Below are 24,568 nucleotides of genomic sequence, written 5' to 3' on the forward strand. Positions count from 1 at the left end.
CGGTCCGGGCGGCGCTGCCAGCGATCGAAGGGACGCGAGCACCTCCGTCGCTCCTTCACCGGATCATCCCGTCGCCGGTGACGGCGGTAAAATCTCTCCGTGCCGGCGAGATTTTTTGGCGAACTCGCATTCGCCGTCGCCGCCGCCATCGCCTGCGTCTGCGCTTTCGCCACGCGTGGCGAGGCAGCGCCGATTTCCCCGTCCCGAAGCATTCCTCCTTGCGCTACGGCACCGGCTTGGGCTAAACAACTCGAACGTTATTGGTTTCCTCGCCTCTCCATGGATTTTCCTTCCACCCAAACCGCCCAGCGCCTCCCCGCCCTGATTACAGAGCAAGTTAGATTTATGGGGCAGTCGCAGCTTTGCAGATTTAATCCCGCTCCTCATGTTCCTCGTGTAACGCCTCATACATATTCACAAGATAATGCACGGGGCCTCCTCCTGACACGAGGAAATTAGAATTGCCCATGCAAAGTTAAACAGATGCATAAAGTGCTCGCTTGTCCCACCGTCATCAATGGGGTATCGTGGGCTCCCCGATCCCTTCTTGTTGTGTTGATAATTAATCGCTTGTTTGCCTGTGAAAGCCATCACACAATGCGCCGCTGCTGTGCTCGTCCGCTGTTCTAATGTATATCGAGATATGCAACTTCCACCTTTAGTTTTAGTGCCTTGTTTTATCCCAGTATCCAGCCTAATCCTATAGATCTTGTTAAATTACCATACGCACCATACACAAACTAGACGCATTTATTATGATTATGGACATGTGTGTGTGTGTTGAAACACAACATTAACACGATCACCTCATTCATTGTTTAATTTTACGCGCACAGTTGCGTCTGCTCATTCGTGATAGCAATTGTGGTCGGTGCTCTCCGACACGTAAAACAATAACAGCAGCCACCTCACCTGAGCTGGCGTCGTTAGCAGGCGATCACAGTTTAAGTCACCGGCGTGTCGATGCTTCTCTCGTCATCCGACGATCTTTTATTCGGCCGCCGGCAAGGTCTGACGTGCAGACTCGCGTACAACCCCCGTCATGCGGTCCATCTCACGGTCACAATCTGTCTCCCGTGCCGTCCCTGGTCCGCCACTCTGCCCCCAGTCCACGGGGGCTAGAGAGTGAGAGCAGAGCGAGTCGTGATCCTCCGCTACTTTCTAACCCGTAGTGCGAGCGTGCGAGCGAGCGGGGTGAGCGTGTGTGTGTGCGCGCGCGGTGGGACACTCGCTCGCGCTCTCCCTCCCTCCCTCGCTCGCTCTGCCTGCTCTCTCGCGCACACGCAGCAGCAGCGGCAGCAGCAGCAGCAGCGGATGTTGTGCCTCTCCTCCCCGCCTCTCCCCGCGCCCTCGTTGACTGCCGCCCTCCCAGGAGGGAATCCTCCTGCTCTTTAGCATCGCGCCTTTAATGAGGGCGAGCGGAGAAATCCGCGATAGCCTCTGACACGGTCGACAAATGTTAAATACACGTCGGTTCCAAATTTCGTCGGGCGTTGATGTCTGTAAGCAACAACAACAACAAAAATCAAAGGCTTAAAATGAACGTGGAACGGCACTTAACTCTGGTGGTGGGCCTCAACCAGCAGTGGAAATTCCACATTTGTTTGACAGAGGCGCGTAAGTTCAGCGGATAACCCACTGCTGTTTGCTGCCAAGGCGGTACATGTTTAGCCAACTCTGAAGGGAAGATGATGATGGTGGTAGGCTGATTCGTGTGGAGCGGGAATGAAGCGGGTTAGCGCTACGCTGCGCTCCGAACCCGGCAAACCGAGTCCGATTCCCGCTGACGGCCAACGCCAGTGACGATCATCTGAACCGGTCCTGGGACTCCCCGAGGTCGACACAGCTTCAAATCAATACCTGGTGTGATGTGAAAAAAATCGCCACTGGGGAGACAAAAGCGGCCGGGCGTGGCGCTGGCCATTCACCCCTCCGTGCAGGCCTTCAGAGGTGCTCACTACCCGCACCTGCCCCAACAGTCTGCAAAGGCTATATGGGGAATCTTTGTCTTTTTGTCTTTGGTTTTTCCCCCAACTGGGACTTGAATGCGCAACCCTTTGGTTTGTGAGTCACATAATCCGTCCTCGCACATCCCAGCCGGTTAATTTGCAGTAATGAATGAAAAATCTAAATTAGATGCTGACTTCAGTAAAACAAAAAAAAAACAGCCGATGCGTGTGGCTTTACCAACCAGACGTCTTGAATTCAAAGCTGCAGGCTCTTGTTTGCTTTCCCCGCTGTCGTCGGCGGCGTCTTCTTGGCATCGCTCGTCGTTTCTCCTCCGCCGGTCGCCACGCTCGCTGATTTATTTCTTCTCATTGAGCACGTTAATGCGCACTGTACACAGCGCCGTGGCCCGTTGTACCGACGGACACTCACCCCCCCCAATCGGGAGATGAGACCATTCCTCTGGACCGCGCGGTGCCTCCACGTCCCTCATACCGGGTTTAGGCCCACACCGTGTCGTGACGCACGGCGGGCCACAGCTCAGACCGTTTACCGTAATTGAGTGACGTGTTCACGCACTGGTGTAAGTCTACGCACCGCTGCCCGTACACCGGTCGGAATTGGCAGCATGTTACCAGAACGAGATGCTCGAAACGACTTCAATCTACCATTGCTTTTACCAATATTGCAGATGCATTGCTGTGAGCTGGCCAATCCCTTCTCCTGGGATATGGTGTGGGTACTAACACTTCTTCGTGTCACCTGCTCGCTTGGTGTGGATTGCATAAGTGTTCAGATGGTGAAACGGAATAGTCAGCGTGCTTGATAACCGAGCCCATGTTTGTCGTGAATTACCAAAGTGTGCCCCCCCCCCCCCCCGCTGTAAAGTAAGTGGATACTCAAGACCCCCGTAACATAGTTCAGAAGAGTTGGTCTTTTTGTTAAAATCATCGCTCAAATCCCCAAAGTTTAGAATGTTTGACAGTGTTCCAACTGTCAAACATTGAGCTCAGGTGTTCCACTGCTGGATATTTTTTTCCACCTGAGGACGACCGCTTGTGTTGCGATCGAAACGTCGTGATATATTATTTTTCATTTTATTTTTCTACCTACGTGACTACCAAAAGAACCAAAGAGTACAGTGTTCCAACGACAAGCAATTAGAAAATGTATTTTAAATCTCATTCAGGGGGTTAACTTAGCCCATTGCTCATCGGGGGTTGATTAAATTAATAACACATTGTGGGAAGCCAACAAAGCCGTGCTATCGAGCAACTTTCCACTGGCAGAGGATAATGGAATTCCCGTGGCTCACTCAGGGCTTACAACAGATATGAGTTGCGCCTTGGAAAATTGGAGCAACTTTTTGTTCTTGTATGTAGAGAATTTCCACATTCCTGTGACAGTAAGCGGTCTCTCATAGACAGGAGGACCACAGTTGACGTCTTACACGTTGCGATAGCACCGCATGGCGGTGCTCGTTTTTACAAACCCTGTAGGGTTCATTGTAAGCCGAGTCAACTCTCGACCGCGAATGTAACTCGTGACCTCGTGGCCGGAGGCCCTGCTGCTTTACCAAGGGGGGCAAATTGCCTTCTGAAATGAGTCAAGGACGGTGCGCACAACCCACATGAATTATTGGAAGGAATCGATAAAAATGCAATTCTAATATTGACCATATGGTGGTGTGTGCTGTCGTTAAAACTACGATAACCCCGAGCCTATTCCAAATGCCACAAGCAACCTCTTCTTGCATGTGTATTGTTTTATCATTCATTCATTTGATTACCGCACCATTCATTCTCTGCGAGCCAATTATTGTCACGTGGCAGCGTGGTCAATGAGATATCCTTCCTAGCTAAGCACACACTTAAACAGGCAAGGAAAGAGCAGTTGTTATTTATTAACTAGGAGCCTCTTTATAATCAATTCAGTCACATGGTGCTGTTACTTAGAGCACTTGACTCACAATTGGAAGGTCATTAGTTCAAATACTGGTGGAGGGGCGGGTGACTCAGTCCATCATCCTCCCAGCATCAATAAAATCAGTACCATATTAATTTTGTAATTCTTATTCCTCGTAAAATCATTCGTCTGCATGGCACAGCTCTGCACAAAAATTGCATTGGGCCCATCATGGAATTGCCTATGTTACGAATCTGTTTAAGGAGGCACCAAAGAAGCTTGGATTTATTTTCTGTACCAAAGCCCTTGATAACTCTGAACAATGAATTTAACTTACAATGCACAACATAAGTTGTAATATCTGGGGTGGAGCATCCAGTTTCCACCTCACTGCACTCGATAGATTTCAGAGTGAAGCAGTCCGGTCGATTGATGATCCAGCACTCACTGTTTCACTACAGCCACTCGTTCACAGATGGTCGGTCACCTCCGTATCACTCTTCTCTTGCTACTACAATGGTTCCTGTTCCCACACACTTCACTCATCGGTTCCTCCACTCAGTGGAGAACTCGGGCTGCCCGACCCATTGGTTGCGATCAGTTTGTGTTCAGCCTCCATGCTGCCAGGTTACGATGTTTCTCTTTCTGCTGCTTCCCCTCGCACCGCTCCACGTGAAATCCCCCTGCCCCGTTGTCTCCTTTCCTGACCTCTCGCAGCCTTCACCAATTCGAGAAACCTATAAACTCATCTGGTACACAATCAGTCGTGCTGTTTGTTGCTGGCCGCTTGATATTTTGCAGCCTGTGCTTAGCAACCATGGTGAAAACTAAAAGATGAGGTTGTGGAACATTTGACATCCTCTGAATAGTCTTGACTCTGTCACGGGGTGCGGAATTTACAACCAGACTCAAGGCTGCCCATGGAGATGAAAACTGCCGAGTTGCTCACTTGAGCGTAGAGACGCTTTGACTTGACTTGGGGAAATTAGAGACCTGGCACTGACACCTCATGGCCGAGTGTTGTGTACAGTAGGCTCACATCCCCAGTGTGACCCTCCCGGAAAAGAAACTCGACTCTCAGTGAGACTCTCATGGGTAAAGCGAAATATCCATTGTCATTGTTATTATCATCATTGAAAATTGCGTTCATCCATTCCCAGTGATGTCAGCAAATAATAAAAATGTCAATAATGATTGTACGTAAAAGATGCCACGGGATGATGTGAAAATGGTGTTCACACTTGGGACGCATTGTTCTGCCAGACATGAAGCAGGCCCCCAGCGGGTGTCTGTTGGCTAATAAACAATAACGGGCTTTCTGTATTCCTTCAAACAACGGCTTTGCCCCAAGCCTTAACTTCAGGCTCACGCTGCCCAGAACGGACCGTAACCACTCGGTTACCCGTTTTGTTAGGAGTAGCTCAACTCTTAAGTAATACCATTTTTTTTAAACCAATATTATGCCGTTACATTTATTGCAGGAGGTCGTGGGTTCGATCCCGACCCTGTCGCCTGTATATTTGTGCTCTTTGGGTTTTTCAGTAAAGTCACGTAGATAGAAAAAAAATCACGACGTTGTATAGTTGTCGTTTGCATCTCTCTTTCCCCGTGGTCGTGTGGATTTTTCTCCAGGTCCTCCAGTTTTTCCCTCCACATTTAAAAACACGAGTTTAGAGTCTTTGGCCGCCATAACTTTCTACGTGATAAACCATTTCGTTGAGCTTTCTTTTGTGACCAGGTTGCCTTTCCTGGTGAAATAAGAATAATAATAACAATAATAGTGTAGTTTATTGACACGCACTCATTTGCAGGTTATGGCCTTGTGGTTAGAGTGGTTAGTCTGGTTGGGTTTGCTGGTTTGACTCGGGGTGTGTAAAAGTCGTGACACTTTGGGCCATATTCCACATGGAAACCCTTCTCCTGGTTCATTCTTGCTCTTTCATAGTTCACCTGAAGATAAAGAGGTCATCATGACCAATGATTGAGCTAATCGTGCCTCCAGAAATCACCATCTCTTCATTCATTCTGCACGTTTGACGCCCCGTCTGCAAGGCCTAGGCTTCGCATCATCACCACTGTCTGCCACTAAGTCATTGCCTCTACTGAAGACTCACAGTTGCCACGTCAGTGCCTCTCGGTGATTTGCCCTTTCCCAGCTCCCCTCTCTCACGTGCTTTTAGGTTGTTCTCACTTCACTCAAAACTGCTCAAGAGGAGTTGTACACCCCTAGCTGCCACTGCTATTCAGTGGCCTAAAATATGGCTCTAGATTTTGGTGTTATAATTTATTTATGTAGTTTATTGTAAAAAAAATCGGTCACAGTCCCTATGATCACTGTTACATTGCATTTATGGCTTTTATTTTGGTGATTTCGAAAACTTTTTTTTGTTTTGGCCATGTTTTTGTTTATTGTAGTACGGAGTTAGACTGATGCCCTTAATCTTAGTTGTCTTGTGGTTGTTGTTGTTATTTGACTTGCATCCCACTGGGATTTTTGCACACAGCGTTGGTGTACGGTGCTATTTCAGGAATATTTTGATGTTTTTTTCCTGGATTTTCTGTTTGCACAGTCACATAATCACTTTAAGATGTTTTCTTGTTCATGTTTTTGTTTGTTGCGGTTGCACCCGATTCAAGAGCTCAATGGCTCACAGGGCTATACCAAATAAATGAACTATGGAACTTCCAAGTACCTTACCCTTTTCTGCCTTCAAATCCACAAATCCTCATTCACCGGTATTCAGTTACAATTGCTTTGTAAAAGTGCAGCGCTCTGACCCATATAGTAACGGAATATTCCTGTCTTTGCTATAATATCAGCTCATTTTATATTCATCCCCTATATTTGCAATTTGTCACAGAGCCTATAAAAGCCTCGATTGGCTTCCTGTAAGATTGTGCCACGTAAATAGATAATGCATCAAAGTAAAACTTCTCATGTCTGGACACGGCAGGGATTAAATTGTTGAGATTGTTTTACAATAGTCTACAGATTTAGGTTTTTAAATCCTCGTTTTTTTTTTGTTTCCAACATTCTTATGAAACGATGGTATGAAAGTCGTGTTCTGCATATGCTATACTTGATCAACGCATGCACTCGGAATACGCAATTCACATGGGAAGAGTGCTGAGGAGCAAAGGGAATAACGTTTACATTACAAGTCAAAGAGCTGAATCCTAATAAATAGATAACAATATTCACCATCGCATTCACACAGGAGCGCCCTGCCAGTCTGAAGACGTGGCTACTGCATGCGTGAGGAAACCAGAGGAATCAGAGAAAATCCATGCATTCTACAAACGCCATCCCTACTGCTCTTATCCCTGCACGCTGCCAACGCGCCGTAGCCAGCCTCGCCGCTCGCAACGCCCTGCGACGTATCGCACTCCTCAACAGTGCCGAGCCTGCTTCTGACATCTTTGCTTATTTATTTGCTTTTAACGGCACGGTTTTCAGCGCAGCCTTATAGATCTTCACAAGACGCTGTGAACTTCACGATGCCGTGCCTGAGGGTGTCTTTGTTTTGTTTTGTCTTCTCACTTTGTTGCTGCTGCTGCTGCTGGTGGTGGCGGTAGAGGTGGTGGTGATTTTTTTGTTGGTCTTTTGTTAGGATCCTTGAAGTTCACCGCACCTCCTAAGCTTTGAGGACAAACAGGGAGGGACGTGGTAAAAGGGAGAAACTGTTTGGTGCCTCTATCCACGCCATTCCTCCTGACACTTGTTCTGTCCTGGCATCGATCGTCAGGACTCGGTGCTCAGTGCAGGCATCTCATAGGTTAAGGCAGACCGAGATTAAGAAAATCTGAGAGCTGCCTTCTTAACAGAGGTGTAATCGTGCGCACATTCATCGATTGATGTGTATTCTTAGGTTCGTGTCGCATGCATCTTATGTTTCTACATTCGTGTACGTTGGATGCAATGGGTTCGCGTGACCTTTGCAGCCGCTGGTGGCCACTGCATTCCACACAGCAGTGCAAAAATAATTGATGCTGAGAATAATTTTGCCAATTCATTGTAATGGGGAGGATGGGGAATCATCACCTCTCATCTTCTTAAGAAAGGTTTCTCCTTGGTCAACGCAGACTGGAACTGACTTGATTGCTTGCCTGTTTTGGGTCAATTTTGCCATAAATAGCAACCCTTTAGGGATGTCTTTAGTGTAAAGTTTTGATTTATTTCGCGAATGCTTTTACATGTAACTTTTACACAGAGCACCAGATACACAACTACATGATTAAATTTTGATTTAAAGCTTTCGTGACTGCAGTAATTCATATTCTTAGTTCTTTCGGTAAAGTCACGTTGAAGGGAAACAACAAAATAATAAAATATATATAAAACAATAAAAATTCTCACGACGTTTCGACCATAACACAAACGGTCGTCTTCAGGTGTGTTGGTTTGCATACATTTATTTTTAAACGGTGCATTATTTTGTTGTTTCCCTTCAACGTGACTTTACCGAAAGAACTAAGAATATGAACTACATGATTGCTTAATTAAATACATGTATATGTTAAGGTAAAAAAAGGTGATTCATTGGTATGGGGCCACTGACGTGTGTGGCACATAAGAACCTCGTAAAGGCTTTTCCTGGGCCTGCAGAGTACCTCTCCTAGGTCAACTCGGCCTGAAATAAAGACCCTGGGGGACCACTTCTAGCCACCTGAGGCTGAAAAGGCAACCTGGTAAGTTATCTTGCTGGGTTGATTCAGTCTCACTTGAGAACCCTCTAATTGACTCTGCCAAGTCAACTCTGGCTGAAGCAACACCACGTGGGGGACCAGTTTTTAATGTTCCTACTTTCATGTTTCGACACATCCATCAGAATTTTTAGAATCTTCATTCATCCTGGAGACATCCGATGAGCTGTGAAGCTTTTTTTCACAGATGTCCAGTGAGCTCATTGTTCCCGGAACCGTCCGTTGCGCTGCTGAGAAGCCAAACTCTTGGTTAATTGAGGCCAAGGGTAAGAATTCAGCGAGGATCTTGCTAGGTAAACTCTGCCTGGAATGAGAAGCCACTAGTCAAAAGTTGTGTTTGGACACCAGGTGCTAGGGAAATAAAGTGTTTTATCATTTCAGACTTTAAACTGAAGGGAGTTTTGTTTTTCTTTGTCCTGCGTCTCTCTGTGCTCTGCTGCGCGCCCTTTCCCATGCATGGATAATTCTGTTTACGTGAGTTCAGCCCAGCTGATAGTTTTGTGTTCCGAACGCTCCTCCATGCTGGTCCAGGTAAGATAATGAAATGTGGCGAGGGGAAATGGTGAAGATTTTTAAGTGCATTTCCATGTGTTCCTAGGCTAGATAAAGATCCCCCGTATAGCCTTCACAGACCTTTTTAGGCAAGTGCTGTTAGCGAGCACCTATGAAGGCCAGCACCACGCCAACCGCCTTTGTATCCGCAGTGGCGATGTTTACACACTGCACCAGGTACCCACACACATTCACACTAGGCACCCTTACGCACACTCACACACGCGTGTGCTACGACACGCGTGCTCTCACGCAGCTCATGCACTGTGTGACGCTGTGACCCTCTCAATAATACAATTATGATGGGCAGGTTTGTGATACTTAATGCTGCAGAGTTTTTGTGGAATGCAAATCTGGCAGGTCATCCTATCAGCCGGGACTTAGTGCATCCGGAAAACCCCCCTCTGCCCTGCCCCCCCCCCTCCCTCGTGCCTCTGATCTGCGTCCCTCTTTGAAGAAGCAGACCACCCGGAACAGGCCCACGAGCACCTTCTGTACTGCCACGCGACCGCCACCTCGCATCCAATGCGTGTGTTTGGTTCGGTTTCACCCCCCCCCCCCCCCCCGCTGGAAAGTGGCACTTTGCGGATTTCCTCGGCGGTGGAGGAGTGAAATTGTAACGGGGGGGGGGATGGGCAAATCCCCCCCTGGCATTTACCAGCTACACGTGGCTCGTCAAAAGTAATTGGCACGGACAACTGTTTTAAATGCGTAACATGCTGAACATCGCGCCACCTCTTGTCAAACCACCACTCCTGGCATAAACATGCTAAAGGTGTCCTGTCTTGTAGTGTTTACTTCCTATCTATTGCCCTTTTTTTCAATTAGTTATTTTTTCTCTCACTTTTTTCCCTTAATTTTTCTATTAAATCACTATTGCACCTCTGGCCCTTATGCTCCGGGAGACGAGATTTATCACCCTGGATCTTTTTTTACAACAGCAGAACGTCTCATTACAGAACCAACAGTTGTGATGCCCTTTACCGGTTGCCATGAATACGTGTCGGAAATCTGCCAATGAAATTACTCCAACTGAGGTCATCCTTTATTTTTTGGTGAGAGGGACATTCAGTTGCAACAAAGATAGCATATTCATTGCCGGTATTGAAATCCCATTGCAATTCCATTATCAAAGGTGATTGTGTCCTTGTGATGGCCCCTAAACCTGTAACATACAATCTATCCTACTACAGTGGAGGACATTCTCCCAGATACAACTCTGCTTATTGAATTCACCACCTAAATTCATCACTTATTTTAAGACCACCGTATGTACGATAGGCCAAGTCAGCTCTCGGCTGAGATTTGAACTCGCATCCTTGTGATCGAATTCTCAAACCACAGAACCACGCAACCGTGGTCAGAATAGCCCTGCAAGCGTCCAGTTTGCAGAGATTATTAAATGTCCGGTGGTGTTTTCCCAGCCGTATTGCTCTATATCACACGCCAATGACTGCCTCTGGCTTTAAGAAGGTCCCTCTGTTGAACAACTGGCACTCAGACGATCAGATGAGATGGCGTTTCCGAAACGCACAAAACACTGTGCCTGCACAATTTGAGGGGACGGATGGATTTTTTTTTGTGTGCGGGAAGCCCCGATTGGTTTTAAGTTTTGATTTAATTCGAGGACTTCCACATAAGCTGAGATTTCTCTTCAGCGACACGCATTCCGGGCGAGATGGCGCTGTGGATGTTTTTTGTTTAACCCTGACCAAGACAATTCTTCATTCAACCTTGTGATCGAATTCAGCACACACGTGCACCTCCTTCAAGCCACCAGCACCCAAGAGGTGATGCCAGCCGATGCCAGTGATGGCATCACACCATGCCATCCTTCCTTTCCTTTTGCCAAATCTCACAACTGTTGCACATTTGCTAGATCTTACATTCGTTGCACACTGTACACCCACCTTCCGAAGTTAGTGGGAAAATATGGTTCAATATATATGGAATTTTGCTTTATAGACAACTTTTCAGAGATATATCTGTTCCCCACATCGATGGATGCCCGTATATTATAAATGCACAATGATGTTTACATACGTTTGCAGATGTATTGTTTTCTCAAAGCATGATTTTCCTATTGGTCCTGTATTTGGCTGGTTTAGCCTCGCGGTTGCAACTCTTGCGACTGAGCCAAGCTGCATGGGTATTTGACTGTTCAAATTTACTGGAATCGTGCAGCCATCCGAATATAGCCTCTGCGATTTAATTTCAACGTCATTGTTCTGGCATATTCCCCCCACGTTCGTCAGTGTTTGGAAACGCCACTGTATTATTGAAATGAAAACCTCTCATACCTCTGGGGTCTGAACATCCCAATCCGCGAGATTAGGTCAGTGATATAAATAATTCTGAAGTTAAAATAAGTGACCTCGGTCTCACGATGGCCAGATGTCACGCCGAGAGCAGAAACGAATGTTGAGGTGGGGTACTTAGCGGAAGACATCTTCATAAATGTTACAGCCAGTTTTATATATATAAAAAATAAATGTTTCCAACAAAAAAATTATTGCCGAATATGTTGTATTTCTGTCAATTAAAAGTGAAACTTTTGACACCGAGACTGAAAACGAAGTAATTGAGACTGGCAATAGAAAAAAATGAGAATGAAAAACAATTAGAAATAATGTGAAGTGTGAGTGAATGAACCTCGTGAGCTCGGTAGCTCGGCGCTGCCTGGCACGGAGACTTACTTTATAGGCCATGTCCAAATGCTAGTGAGCAGTTCCATATGACATACAGTGATTTCATCCCCTGCTGATTTTGTACGTTTGCCCACTGACAAAGAAATGATCAGTCTATAATTTTAATGGTAGATTTATTTGAACAGTGAGAGACAGAATAACAACAAAATCCAGAAAAACGCATGTCAAAAATGTTATAAATTGATTTCCATTTTAATGAGGGAAATAAGTATTTGACCCCTCTGCAAAACATGACTTAGTACTTGGTGGCAAAAGCCTTGTTGGCATTCATAGAGGTCAGACGTTTCTTGTAGTTGGCCACCAGGTTTGCACACATCTCAGGAGGGATTTTGTCCCACTCCTCTTTGCAGATCTTCTCCAAGTGATTAAGGTTTCGAGGCTGACGTTTGGCAACTCGAACCTTCAGCTCCCTCCACAGATTTTCTATGGGATGAAGGTCTGGAGACTGGCTAGGCCACTCCATGACCTTAATGTGCTTCTTCTTGAGCCACTCCTTTGTTGCCTTGGCCGTATGTTTTGGGTCATTGTCATGCTGGAATACCTATCCACGATCCATTTTCAATGCCCTGGCTGAGGGAAGGAGGTTCTCACCCAAGATTTGACGGTACATGGCCCCGTCCATCGTCCCTTTGATGCGGTGAAGCTGTCCTGTCCCCTTAGCAGAAATACACCCCCAAAGCATAATGTTTCCACCTCCATGTTTGACGGTGGGGATTGTGTTTTTGGGGTCATGGGCAGCATTCCTCCTCCTCCAAACACGGCGAGTTGAGTTGATGCCAAAGAGCTCCATTTTGGTCTCATGTAACCACAACACTTTCACCCAGTTGTCCTCTGAATCATTCAGATGTTCATTGGCAAACTTTAGACGGGCATGTATATGTGCTTTCTTGAGCAGGGGGACCTTGCGGGCGCTGCAGGATATCAGTCCTTCACGGCGTAGTGTTACTAATTGTTTTCTTGGTGACTATGGTCCCAGCTGCCTTGAGAGCATTGACAAGATCCTCCCGTGTAGTTCTGGGCTGATTCCTCACCGTTCTCATGATCATTGGTGAGATCTTGCATGGAGCCCCAGGCCGAGGGAGATTGACAGTTCTTTTGTGTTTCTTCCATTTGCGAATAATCGCACCAACTGTTGTCACCTTCTCACCAAGCTGCTTGGTAATGGTCTTGTAGCCCATTCCAGCCTTGTGTAGGTCTACAATCTTGTCCCTGACATCCTTGGAGAGCTCTTTGGTCTTGGCCATGGTGGAGAGTTTGGAATCTGATTGATTGATTGCTTCTGTGGACAGGTGTCTTTTATACAGGTAACAAGCTGAGATTAGGAGCACTCCCTTTAAGAGTGTGCTCATAATCTCAGCTCGTTACCTGTATAAAAGACACCTGGGAGCCAGAAATCTTTCTGATTGAAAGGGGGTCAAATACTTATTTCCCTCATTAAAATGCAAATCAATTTATAACATTTTTGACATGCGTTTTTCTGGAGTTTTTTGTTGTTATTCTGTCTCTCACTGTTCAAATAAACCGACCATTAAATTATAGACTGATCATTTCTTTGTCAGTGGGCAAATGTACAAAATCAGCAGGGGACCAAATACTTTTTTCCCTCACTGTAGCTCATTCAAAGGAACGTGATTCCCATACAAGTGACATTAATGCATTGATATTACTGTGGTATTAACGGCACTCTCAGTATGTCGGGGCTGCCGTTTCCTCGCCGACTGGTGCCCACTTTATTGCGCGTTCGCCTCATTGCTCTCTGTGAACTGATGCTTTGCTGGCTTTAAATGGCCCACGCTCGTCACCCCACACACCGCAATCCGAGAAAGGAATGCCGAGAAAAGGAGAGTTGCGATAGTTAAGGTGAGTAAAAACGAGGGAGCGGTTCAAGAGATTAGCAGCAGAGAGTGCAATGAGGGGATGGATTTTGTGAATATTTAATAGGTGAAAGTGGCAGGTACGGGTAGTGGCAGGGATCTCAGAATAAGAATATGTATTCATGTAGATGTGGTTGGAGAGGGAGACGTCGAAGATGACCCCCAGGTTAAGAGCAGAGGCGGCGGGAGGAGTGAGGGAGAAGGGAGGCAAGGAGATGGCAGGACAGGGGGTGGAAGGGAGCAGGGAGAAGGTAATAAAAGGATGTCAGTTGTGGACGGATTGATGGAGAGGCAATGGTGCGACATCTCGGATTGGACAGTGGTCAAGCTTTCATAAATGCGGGAGGCAAGGTCATGGGGTAAAGGAACGAAAGTGTCGAGCAGCACACATCCCCGTTGGTGGGTCCAGGCCCGTTGGTAGAAATTCCACATTCCCATGTTGGTGGCAAGCCTTTCAATCGGATGTCCACTGTTGATTTCCCACAAAGTGGTACTTCATGGATCCCAGAGGGATCGTGGGCTTAGTTGATGCTCTGCGAAGATTTAATCTCGTAACCTTTAGACGGGACATTATGACCGCAGCGTCACTCACCTGAGAAATATAATAATGCCCTTGATTGTGGAAAGGCTCAGTGCACGTCACACTTCTCGTAGGAGGATCCAACATAGGGATGTTTGGCCATTTCCTTTATAATGGTTGTTTTTAATGTCGGAGAAAACCACAAACCCAAGCGTGCAACAGAGTAACACTCAATTCCAATACGGATTGGTACTCAAAGCCATTTGAGGAGGCTTTGAAGCAAACAATCACGTTTTCATATTCGCAAGATCCGCCAAAATCCACCTCCAAACATCTGCACTGCAGACACTCACCACCTCAACCCAGGCAGTCAGGCGGTGATGCCAAGATGAGAAAAGATGACCGGAGAACTTCCACACAAGTCCACCTTTGCAGCTGTAACCGGGTACAGCTTACTTTTAAAGCAAACGCTGACGTATCCCGCAGTCAATGAATACGACATCTCCCAGGAATTGCGATTTTTGCAAAAGCACGATTATTGTGTCGCTCTAAGCCATTGGCTGACACTGTATTATTTTTTCTGCCCAGCTCGCGAACGCTTCACTTTCGCGTAATCGTCCCTCCGCCCCGTAAATCAGGCGACGCAGAGCTGGACACTGGTTGGCTGGGTGGGCGCGTGCGGTGAAGTGGTGGTGCAGGGGGAGGGGCGGAGGAGGGTTGGGGTAGCTGGGTTTCGAGTGGCACGGTGCCGGTAGACTGATTGGTGAGTCTTCCTTTCAGAATTAAACCTCGGAAATCCTCCGCACCGCGGCGGGCTTGGTGAACGGAGGATTACAGGATGTTCCGCGAGAGCTGAGACCTCTTGCGGAACATGTACTGCAATCAGAGCGTGTCCTGTGAGAAAAAGTACGAAACGCTAGCCAAAAGTGAAATGGCTCCTTTTTATTTTACTTGGGATTAATCAAATCCACAGCCAAGTTGGCTGTTCGTTTGAATCGTTTTCACGAATTGGGGCCGTTTTGTTCTGAAAACAAAACAATTTAAACCGACATTAACATCATAAGTGTGATTGACAATTGTCTGGATAAACCTGCCCCCACCATGGGAATGTGGAATTTCCACCACTGGATCAGGGCTACTAACACAGTTGAGAACCATCCCATTTGCGCATGGAGAAATATTGATTTCCAATATTATGTTAGGGTTGTAATTGTATTGTGTCAATTGTGGTGGGGTAAAATGTGGCTACACTTTGTCAAAGCTCATGTGGCCAGGGTGTAAAATAAGGTTTAGCTCACAGCGAAATGTGCGCATTCTCCCTGGCTGGTGCTGTGTGCACACACTCGGACGCTTTTGCCTCCCCGGTGCTTACATTGATCTACCCTCCTGTGTCCTCATTAGAAGCCGAGTCGATCTAGGGGAGGACCATAAGAGAATCAACTGTGTGACGGGTAGGCGAGGTGCGTCGTACATAAATGAGGACAGGTGACCCGGACGAGCAGTGGAGAGGCGGCCAGAGATCGGCAACCGAGGTGAAGACGTTCAGGCGACGAGACAGGCGATGGTGATGGGAATGCAGGAACGCACTTTGGTGGAGGTCAAGTGTCGACCCTTCAACAAGTGGTGGGATCTGGTAATAGGAGGGGAGCGATTCCAAAGCATGCCGCCATCATCAACAGCATTGGCTGTGGGATGACCTTGTCATCTTCATCTTCAACCACGGAGAATCTGGGCACGGAGGAGAAATGCCGAGCGGATGAGCGCGAGGGTTGTCGCTTGACCTCGCCCGTGCCGGACACTGTAAAAGTGTGTGGCTTGCTGCATTACGCTGCACCGAGCGTAACCCAGGCCCTCAATGCTGCACGATTCCTCAATATAAAATCGCTGTCGTCTCTCACGCCGCGCGGTGTGCAATTTTTTGGAGCTGGGAACTGTGCGTGATGCCGGCCGAGAGCGCGGCACACTGAAATTCCACTCACCATCGTTTATTTAACCAGATGACAGCCTGGTGAAATCATTATCACTTCATGTGTCGTGATGTTGTACTATCAATTTGGGGATATATTTTGAGTGGTGACGCTGGTAGACGGTTCTTGTTTTTCCAGTCGACTCAATCCATGATCCCTTTGGGGTTAATAAAATGAATACCTTTTTTTTTGGAAGTCAACAGCGGTTGACCTACAGATGACTGTCTTGTTTCACAGTAATGTGGAATCTTCAACACTTGATCATGGCCGCCAAATGGGATCAGCACCTCCTCACACTCGTTTGAGCACTGAGGCACTTTGGACTTCATAGACCAGGCTCCTTAATTTTGCAGGACTCTTAATTCACGTGACCAACAATATCCAGCTCAGCAGCTTACTGGCACAAACTGGAGGCAACCTATTTCACCCGACAGATTTGCAAGTGTGCTCACGAATTGGCTGTTCTCATCCCATAGCTCTGTGCAAAGAGTGTAACATTGTCCTGCAGCAATTCCCTGCGGAACTTGCCAGGGAGACGCAGGAGTTGAGCCGTGGTGACCACGCTGCAGGTTGATCCATATGTGAGTGCGCTGACCGCGTCCACATATATATTCCAATACAATTATAACAACAAGTGCGGACAAAAAGTACCCTGTGAATCGTTCCTGTATAGTTACATTGTTTAACGTTGTTGCAGACTCATTCCAGAGCAGTAGTATTAACCTTTTAAGCAAAACTAATACCAACTGTGATGATAAAGGCAAGCATTAACAGGTTTTAACAGCCATCTCTTCCAATATTTTTTGATGAGCTTCACTTTACCCGGAAAAAAAATTGAATCATTCCCCGTGGCGAGTGGTGGCCCGAGAAGCCTCGACGCAAAAACCCCGCGGGGTGCCCACTCGCCCGACGAGCGGGCATTCACACGCCGCCACCACCACCATCATCATCAACCCCGTTGCCGCTCAAAAGCCAGTGGCCTCGCGTTTACAAATGCACGTGGTTGCACGTGCATGCGTAGTCGCTGGACGACCTGGGTCGTTTGCCCTAAATCAGATCCGCTCTGCTTGTTGTTTTGCGTGAAAAGTAACGGGACAGGGAGCGAGAGGGCGGGACAGGGAGCGAGAGGGCGCCACGTCGGCTCGTTTCGCTCTCGCGCTCAAATCCGCCCTCCCACGGGGCAACCTTGGCCAGGGGAAGGCGCGGACAGCGGCAACAGCTGCATCGGCGGCACTGGGAATTGGCCACGGTGGACTATCGCTTCGTGGAGTGCAATTCATTCAGGCCCTGCGTACAGCTGCTGCCGAGGACGTATTTATCGCTTCATTACGTAACAAACGAGTTGGTTCACTTAACGAGCGTCCCTTACTGATGAAAGAGGTTGATTGCGCCGTCTAGTGCCTCGCTTGTGACCGAGCACCGTGGACAAACTTGACTTGAGGGTTGACACCTGCGGGGAAAAATCTGAACGTTTAATGTACCCAAAGTAATCTGCAAGCAATTGTTATTCATTCACTATACCCATACTCCTTTGTAAAGGCATGGTGTATGCTGCCTTACAATCAATTAATACTTTCTGGCTTGCAACTTATTTTACCCATGCTGCCTTGCAACAAAATGACCCACACTGCTTTGTAAAACAAAACAAAAACAATATTGCTTTGCAGTTACCTCGCAAATAGTGCCTTTTCATCAAATAACGACTCTCTTTTTGCTGTTGTTTCACGGTTTTATCCAAGAACTTTACAAAAAAAATGTGTCCAGCGTCTAAACAGGTCTACATCCTCCCGAGTCAGCGGACAAATTCGAATCCACTTGGGCGGGGAGGAGGGGGAAAAATTGTGCAAGTCAAGGCAAATATCCAGTAATACTTCATGTGTATTATTGAGCGTCTGAGCACAGGCGCAGTGCTTTCATGTTAACCTTTCCACTGCAGAGACACGCCATTCCAGTGTCATCCCATGTCAGATATTGTCAACTTGACGAGCGTGAACCAAATTTGTGATGCGCACTCACGGGCAGCTTTTGAGAACGCCGACGCTCTTTTGTTTGTGCGGGTTTTTTTTTCTTCCCGCGCGAATATTATTGACATTAGTTACCAAGTCATGTCCCCACGCAACCGACGACGACACTGCAGCCAAAGCCGTCGCGCTGTTACGTAACACAGAGGGGCACCGCTCGGATTGATCCGGTCGTGTGGCAAGCGAAATCCAACCTATTACGCCGGAGAGGAAACATCTGAGATCTGGTTGTCGAGGATAAGGAAAAGCAAGCTGCGCGCTCGGCATCGCGTTCGTTAGATGGGATAACGGGGATGCAAGTGTGGAAGGGAGCCGAGGGAGGAAGCCCAGGAAAGCTGACAGGCAAAGGGATAGGGTATGTTAAACTGCCTTTGACAGGTTATTACGCATGCACGTTACTGAAGAGTATGGTGTTTGTGTAACCGGCTCAACTTTGTGTTGTAAGGAGCTCATAGGCGTTATCAGTCTTGGTTATGCACTGATTTCCCTGCCATCCACGCCCCAGTGATTTTATGAATTGCAATGATCCTGGGTTGCAATTCCTCTAAAAGAATGGGTCATTTTTGGTCTCGTTTGTACCCTCTCCTTTGTTTTCTCTTGCTTGTTGTGTCTCCTATATATATGTCTCTTTGCTCAGTCAGACTAAAAGCAACGTTTACATGTGACCTGTTCTGTGTCAGCCCATGCTGTATTGAGCCACCACGTGCTGGAGGTCACAACCCCTGTCTTCTTCGCTCGCACTGCTCCACCGTGGAATCAGAATATTTCATTCAGAATGAGAATCTTTATTTGGACTGCAGGAGGAGGAATCCGATAAGCTATGCAGCTCTTTTTCACAGATGTCCAGTAGCGGAGGATCAGCAAGTTACAATTCCCTCCTACAGTTTATATTCTTAAGCTGTGATGACCTTACTCAATTCAAGAAATTTGTTAACTATTATAATCTATTACAACTTTGATCGTGCTGTTTGTTGCTGACCTCGTGGCGTTTCGGGCCTTTGTTGTCCATGCTGAGCAATGTAAAAAGATAAAAGAAAAGAATAAGCTTCACCCTTTTCGCACAAAAATACAGGTATTAAGATGTTAAAATGCCAAAGAGACACCTATCACAAGGCATCAGGTCTGCATTAAGCACACGTGATTTATTTTCTTCATCATCTTGACACTGACAAGAAGGGTCCCATAGATTTGTAAAAAACAAACTTATTTTAGCCTGACTTGTAAAGTATCGATTCTTACATGTACAATTTTCTGCGTGCGTTACGAGCGCGAGGATTGGTTGTAGTCGAAGAATCCGTGCATCATTAAACTAAACTATAAACTAAACTATTTTTCTTTTACCAGGTAAGGCCCACTGAGCTATGTAGCTCTGTTTCAGAAGCGACCTGGCCACAAATGATAGCTCAACGAAGTGGCTTATCTTGTGGACATTTATATCTGCCAAATACTCTAAACACACGTTTCTAAATGTGGAGGGAAAAATCGTAGGACACGTAGAAAAACCCATGCACCACGGGTAGCACATGCAAACTCCAAATATAGAGATTCCAGGGTCTGAATTGAACCCATGGCTCCTGCATAACAGGCGAGGGAGGTAATATCTCACCACCATAATCCCGCCTTGGGATTATGGTGGTGAATTGAAAAGAGCTGTGATGATGTATTTGATTGAGATGAGCTCACAATGAAGATTTGATGGATTGTGAGGACATTATGATGACACATTTGATTTTAGAGAGTTATTCAAGTTCATGTTGATAATGTATGATTTCATTGAGACTAGATTATGACGATGCTGTGATGAATTATCTTGATAATAATCTAGTATTTGATGTAGAAGAGCTCACGACGATGATGACAATGATGATGGAGATGATGCAGTTAATCTGTGCTCATTTTCTGCTCCTGAATTTGACGATTTTAAAGATTATTGCAACCCCACATCCCATGGCCATCGCTCTCCATTTGGCGTGCTGGGTAAAACACTTTTATTTAGGGCCAGCAATTTTACGACTTCAGAAATTGCTTTTCATGAACACCTCTTGATCCCAGTTACATCAGCTAGTGGTCCTTGTTATAATCAAAGCAAAATCACTGCTTAAAAGTCAACTGCCCATATCCTTGACCGTAACCTAATAGGAAATCTCTAGCAAGGATACCTGGGTTTAGAGAGCGAAGAACAAAAGGCTGTGGCTATGTGGACATTACATGGGTAACGGATGTGACCGAGCCATCCAGCCATCCGGCCATATTTATTTACACTTTTGCAAGGATTACTTTAGAAACACAATCAGTATTATGTTTCTCAAGGCTGTAAAAGTGATATATTGTAATGCTATCGGTAGTATTTTAAAGTGGCACAATATTCACACGTGATTACATTTATGATTACTTCCAAAGTAATGCATATTAGGTAGATTTAATCTTGGGCAAGAGAGCCCTGTACTGCGATTGTGTAAGTGACTGTGACGTGTGTTAGCAACTTGCTGCAGGGATTCTGCGTGCGCTATAAATCACACACTTGTTATTATTAGACTTTTTATAATGTTCCCCTAGGTATTGGCCGTCGCTGTCCACGGTATTACCTTAAGCCGGCGCCGTGATCAGACGACCGCCTGGATCTGGATCAGGAGGTTGTAAGTTCAAATCCAATTTCGGGGTCACCTTGGCGAATGGGAAGTTTAGAATTGTTGCCCTGTGGAGAGTCGACCTCTGCCTGTGGTGGGAGTCGCACCACTGGCCCAGGGCTACAGTTGGAGATGAGCACTGCCCATGCGCTCCTGTGAGCCGGGAGGAACAATGACTAATTGGTGCTTGAATGCCAACACAGTGTCTGAAAATTAATTTAAAATAATACTTGTTTTGGCAAAAGAGTATTGTTCTTCTTCCAGACTTTCGTGTACACTTAGATAGTTTTTTTTTATTTAATTTCACGGGATCACCGTTTCCCATTAATATATCAATGTTACGAAAGTAACTCTGACAGGTATTTTGCAGAGTGCTTTGTGTTAAAAGAAAAAAAATGTTTGCCTGCTAGTCGTTTAAATATATAAAATTAGTATGGGAGGCAACTGTGCAGAAGAGAGCGATTTCTTCTTTTGGTTTTGCTTGCAAATGCCGTTGAAGGGATTGGATGGTAGCATGGCCGTTGGCATCGACGTAGGAATATGAATGAGTTACAGCCATCAGGCTCAGTGAGTTTCTGAACAGCGTGGACCGGATCCAGCAGAAAATGGATTGCTTTTAGTATCCTAATCCCACTCTTCATTGTCACTTCGTATTGGGAGGCTGTCTGGAATGCCGTGTGTGCCCGGTGAGGAGATGTGCACGTGGGCTCGTGAGAGATGGTGGGACCGTGGTTACACCGATCCGGCTCACAATCACAGTGGCCTTTTCAACAATTCCTGGACAAGGTTAGGTCAACTCGGCTCACAATGTCTACAGGGTAGATATAGTTCGTACCACTTTGTAGGAATTTAAGAGCTTTGTAGCCGTTGACCACTCTCTGCCTCGCCCCCCCCCCCATCACTGAGAATCAATGGATTGTTACAATTTGGGGTCGGGATTCAGGAGTTAGGTTTTTGTGTTCGCCGGTTTTTACGATCTGCGGTGTTTGTCTTTTTTTCTTTCACACCTTCCTGTATACTGTTGTTCACTCTATCAGCCGAAATGTGCGATTCGCATTTACTTTGCTCATAGTTTGCAGTAGTCATTAATAACAAAAGCCAATTTCTCCCATGCTTACTGCGATGCGAGGATTGCGAGCATGAGAATCGATTTTAGTTAATGAATCATCGATGCTTCATAACGTGCCTGTACGTCGCCAGTGGCCGTCCCGTGACGACACTGGTCATCTTCGTCACAGATGAGCGCCGCCACTCCGCTGCTTATTTGAACAAGGGAGACGCTTTGGCTTTTGACTTTTAAATGTTCACACGCAACATCGGGAGGGGGGGGGGGGTGTGGTGCGGGGTGATGGGAATATGGTACAGCTGGCGGTTGATGGCCTCCTGCACTTGCAGAAGATGTCCCAGGGTTATTTTATCGTCCGCGTCTCAGCGGCCCGGGTGTGCCTCTGCATGCGGGCACACTCGCTCGCCAAGGTCACGAGCGCCCCACTCGTCAAGGTCACGAGCGCCCACTCGCCGAGGTCACAATCACACCTCTCTGACCCCGCGCGCAGGGGTCAACGTTCCACATTCTAATCGGAGGGCGTGATAATAAATAAGCATGTCATATTCGTACATTATTAAATACGCAAGCCATTCTTGATAATGTTATTATTACTGTACATGTTCTCGCCCGTATTCTCATGGACTGTGTGATTATTAGTTTTTCTTCACGCGAATGGGCTTTGGAACCCGGTTCCGTTAAAGCACTTGTTTACGTTTTAGCTTCAAATTAAGCCAGGATGTAGTTTGTAAGCCTCTGTAAAGTACAAGCTGTACGTATGGGTATATGCTAAGTTATACACCTATGTATTCAAGAAGGCATGCACCTTCCTGCGGTGTCATCCTAGTTGTATTGTATGCACAAAGGTTGAGTGAGCTGCGTATTTTCATCTGAGGTGCAGTATAGTCTTTCACAAGCGTAGCTACAGGAGCCATGGTAGCACTATAATCGTACATGGAAGGTGTGTCACAGAAATAAACAGAAGAATAGCACTGTCAAAAGATATCTCAGAAAATGTGGCCTGTAATGATGAAAACGAATAAATTATTAATGACGCGAGTTAGAATACCACAGTGTTACATGTGCAGGCCTGTTCTTCTGTATGGATGTGGTGAGCTGGACAATCGCAATGAGCCAACAAACAAAACATTAGAATAAACATAAATGTGTTTTTTTTTAAGGTGGGTGTTGAACGGGCATGGAGAGAGTAACATAACAGTGGACTGCGGACAGCAGGTACCTTAAATAAAACGAAACAAGAATAATTAGAGCAAGGCAAGTTAGATTGCTTGGACGTGTCATGAGAACATTATAGGCGCAAGAAGCAATTGGCTGCATCTGTGAGGAGTATCTAATGCAAGGTTCTTGAGTATCATCACGGAGAGAGCTAAACGGAAGGCCAAGATCGCCGACGTCTGTGAGAAAGGGCGTACCACACGGAGACGTAGAGTAAGAGCTGTGAGTCTGCTTAGAGGGGAAACTGTAAGCCTATGTATTGTGATAATCCAATGAGCATGTGTATAAGTGGAGTCATCGAGTGCGCGAAGCTCACCGTTGATTTGTCGTTCACTCTATCCCCTGCTTGATGAACACCGCGGCCGTGGTGCGTCCGTAAGTCACGGGGCTGCTGGCGCTCCGCCACGACGCGTTGTCATTAGTCGAGGGCCGCCCCGCCGCAAGCCTCGAGGCGAAGGAGCGATGGGAGCGCTCACTCCGTCCCCGCTGCCAAACCGGAATCACCCCTCACACCGTTCACAGTCGCCCCGTGTTGAGAACCGCCACTTGTTACGAGTCGAATGCTGAAAGAGTCTGCAACACCATCAGGACGCTGTGAGCCTTGGTGGTATTGATAATAATAATAATAACATCCTGGGTCGGTAGGTCGTGACAGCCAATGCAGTCGATAGTGTCACACTTCATCATCTCTTTCTTCCTTGTGTCAGATCCCTGCGGCTGTCCAATGCTTCTCAGTTCCACCCCCGCCCGGCTGAGGGGGTGAGTTTTGAGGGGGTGAGTTTGAGGGAGGTGAGCTTGAGAGGGGTAAGTTTGAGAGGGGTAAGTTTTGAGGGGGTGAGTTTTGAGGGGTCATTTTGAGGGAGGTGAGTTTGAGAGGGGTGAGTTTGAGAGGGGTGAGTTGTGAGTTTGAGGGGGTGAGTTTTGAGGGTTTTTTTTGAGGGGGTGAGTTTGAGAGGGGTGAGTTTGAGAGGGGGGTGAGTTTGAGGGAGGTGAGTTTTGAAAATGTGAGTTTTGAGAGGGGTGAGTTTTGAGGGGTGAGTTTGACAGGGGGGTGAGTTTGAGGGAGGTGAGTTTTGAAGGGGTGAGTTTTGAGAAAGGTGAGTTTGAGAGGGGTGAGTTTTGAGGGGGTGAGTTTTGAGAGGGGTGAGTTGTGAAGGGGTGAGTTTTGAGGGGGTGAGTTTTGAGGGGGTGAGTTTTGAGAGCGGTGAGTTTTGAGGGGGTGAGTTTTGAAGGGGTGAGTTTTGAGAGGGGTGAGTTGTGAAGGGGTGAGTTTTGAGGGGGTGAGTTTTGAGGGGGTGAGTTTTGAGAGCGGTGAGTTTTGAGGGGGTGAGTTTTGAAGGGGTGAGTTTTGAGAGGGGGTGAGTTTTGAGGGGGTGAGTTTTGAGGGGGTGAGTTTGAGAGGGGTGAGTTTGAGCGAGGTGCCGATCTCAATATAGGTAGCCCTGAGCCAGCACCGCGCATT

General features: G+C 46.8%; 2 protein-coding genes across 5 annotated transcripts in view; one reads left to right on the forward strand and one right to left on the reverse strand.

The window, feature by feature from the left end:
• Nucleotides 1-2,498, reverse strand: part of LOC116940449 (uncharacterized) — a 50,375-nt gene extending 47,877 nt beyond the window's left edge. For 2 of the 3 annotated variants that reach the window (XM_032950285.2, XM_032950286.2), the window contains exon 1: nt 913-2,077. The gene's annotated coding sequence lies outside the window, so the exon portion shown is untranslated. Of the gene's footprint in view, nt 1-912; nt 2,078-2,191 lie in introns of those variants that run through there. The other variant, XM_076065950.1, reaches the window with a different exon arrangement.
• Nucleotides 1-24,568, forward strand: part of LOC116940448 (dedicator of cytokinesis protein 1-like) — a 337,619-nt gene that overhangs the window by 212,257 nt on the left and 100,794 nt on the right. The window lies entirely within an intron of this gene.

This window comes from Petromyzon marinus, chromosome 9 (assembly GCF_048934315.1).
Source record: "Petromyzon marinus isolate PM22_M1 ecotype Great Lakes invasive population chromosome 9, UKy_Petmar_22M1.pri1.0, whole genome shotgun sequence".
In the NCBI taxonomy this organism is placed as follows: domain Eukaryota; kingdom Metazoa; phylum Chordata; class Hyperoartia; order Petromyzontiformes; family Petromyzontidae; genus Petromyzon; species Petromyzon marinus.